Source organism: Nannospalax galili, unplaced genomic scaffold (genome assembly GCF_000622305.1).
Source record: "Nannospalax galili isolate Female #2095 unplaced genomic scaffold, S.galili_v1.0 scaffold8356, whole genome shotgun sequence".
Taxonomy (NCBI): domain Eukaryota; kingdom Metazoa; phylum Chordata; class Mammalia; order Rodentia; family Spalacidae; genus Nannospalax; species Nannospalax galili.
The window spans coordinates 27,319-30,134 of NW_008337288.1; positions in this window are offsets into that span (position 1 = coordinate 27,319).

Here is a 2,816-nt window from a genome sequence, read left to right on the forward strand (position 1 = left end):
TAAATAAATCTTTTCAAAAAAATTAAATAAGAAAAAGAAAATAATTTAAGGAAGCATATTCTGTGTAACAGTGACATACTGTTGGTTCCCAAGCCAGACTGCATCAAAATGACCCAGGCTACTTAAAGTCAATCAAGGGGACTGGAGAGATGCTCAGCAGTTAAGAGTACTTCCTGCTCTTCCAGGAAGACCTAGTTTGGTTACCAGCACCCACAAAACAGCTGATAAGTGTCTGTAACTTTTGTTCCAGGGAATCCAGTGTGTTTTTCTGGCCTCCATGGGCACTGCATGCACATGGTATACTTACAGAACGTGGGCAAAACACTCATACAGATAAAATAAATGAATCTTTTAAAAAAATTTCAAGTCAGTGGCTGGAGAGATGGCTCAATGGTTACAAGCACTGGCTGCTCTTGGAGAAGACCTGGGTTCAAATCCCAGTACCCACATGGTGGCTAACAACCAGCTGTAACTCCATTTCCAGGAGATCCAGTGCCCTCTTCTGTCCTCTGCAGTACTGCACAACATAGGTGCCCTTACATACATGCAAGGCATAACATTCATAAAATAAAAATAAATGTTTAAAAATTTTTTAAAAAAATCAAAGCACAAGCACTCATTTCCCTTTCTAAATACAATTATTAGACCTGGCTGGGAATCCAGTTCCTAAAAACCTCCAGGTGGTTCTGATGTTGCTCAAGCCAGCTTTTGGTAGCCGCTAGGGTAATGGTGAGAAATACTTGACCTTTTTCCGCCCGCAATCTTCTCTGGATTTCTCTTCATTTATTTGACACTGCCCTGGACAATTTTATTTGTATAGGAATACACACATAAGGATAAGCAAGGAAAGAAAATGGCTGTTGACTTTGGGATACTCACTAGAAAGCCATAAAGAGCTGGGCAAAGTTGCACACAGCTTTATTCCCAGCACTCAGGAAGCAGAGGCTGGTGGATCTCTGTGAGATGGAGGCCAGCCTGGTCTACCTAGTGAATTCTAGACCAGCTGAAGCTACAGGTAGACCCTGTCTGGTTTTTTGTTGTTGTTGTTGTTTGTTTTTTTAAAGGCGATAAAGAAGCCTTTTGCAGAGCTGAAGAAGGCTCAGCAGTTAAGAGCACTGGCTGATCTCATAGAGGACCTGGGTTCAATTCCCAGCACCTACATGGCAGCTAACAACCTGTCAGTAACTCCAGTTCCAGGGGATCTAATGCCTTCTTCTGACCTCCTTGGGCACTGCATGACACACATGCATGCACCTTTATGCAGGCAGTATACTCATACACATAAAATAAAGATAATAAATAAAATATTTTTTAAAAAGCCTTCACTATATCTTAGAACCCCTCACCAGAAATAAGAGCATGGTACACAAGGTTTATAGTCCATGTGGTGGGTGACCAGTTACTCATCCAAGGTCTTCCCAAACTGTGATGTAGTCCCTAAGTGGATTCATCTCCAAAGTAGATCTCGAGCTCGTGGTAGCCTTTCGTGACTTGCCACGTCGCTTCACTAAGAAGAGGGTATTCTGCAGCTAGTGCTTCACCTCGTTGGCTTGGGGGTACTTGGAGCTACAGCACTGATTGACAGCAGCTGACGGTTGATTCTGTGTCACATTTATAACCCAGATTCAGGCTCTGACCTAGCTCATTTCTCTGCAACATCTAGGTAGAAATGAAATTAAGTAGGCTGAGGCTTATTTTGGACAAAGTTCAACTATAATAGGAGTCAAGAACCTGAAAGAGTATATATTTTTTAACCCTCAAATGCTGCCCACAAGTAGTCATGGAACTCTGTATAGATGCACAGAAATTTAGAAGCTCTCTGGTGTGACCCTTTGAATTTAAAGTTGAGACAGAGAAGCACACAGGGCATGTGTCTTGCTGGAGGGTGTGTGCTGGTCCAGTAGGCTCCAGAAGAGCCTGTAGATGGAGAATTTCACTTGACCCTCAACTGGTTAGGCCTGGAGAAGGACTCCATCTAGTGTGAGCATCTCACACTAGAGAAATGTGTCCAGTCTTTTCATTAGAAAAGCCATCAACTTGGTTTTTAAAGAATGTAGCCTGAGGGGTTGGAGAGATGGCTCAGCAGTTCAAAACACTGGCTGCCTTTGCAGAGGACCTGGGTTCAGTTCCCAACTGTAGGCATCTGAAGAGGATCCACAGAGCTTTCAGAATTCCTTCCATCCCATTCTCCAGGGGTAGCATCAGAGCTTCCACGCTGCCTAGCCACTGGGCCAGGGAGTCAGACTCAGCAACCTGCTGTGAACCACCTGGAAAGAAGGAAGAGTTCTGGGGGAAGTTCGCCTCACCCTCCCCTTCTCAACACTCTTGCTTTTTCCATTACACAGTGAATGGTCTCCAAGCTCGTACCTTTGGGATATGGACACTGCTCTCCTCAGTGATTCGCTGCCTGTGTGCCATTGACATCCACAACAAGATGTATGTAACAGAAGGAGGGGCCTTGGCCTTTCGTTGGGAATCAGGCTCACTGTCCTGCTGTTAGAAATATTAAATCACTTTACTATCTTAGCCTAGGGTAGAAAATTGAAAGGCCTGTTGGGCTGTTCCTTCCAGGCCTTAAATACACAAATGCCTAACAGGTCTTAGCAAACGGCATTGTCATTATCCAGTGGTCTGCCAGGATTCACCTCTAGAGAATACAGTGTAACCCATCTGGGCTACAGTATAGCTCAGACCTTGGTACCCTTTTACTTCTTTACTAAAAAAAAAAAAATCTGCCTTTCTCCTACTAAAAAAGTTGAGTGTGAGACCAGGTGTGGTGGCTCACACCTTTAATCCCAGCACTTGGGAGGCAGAGG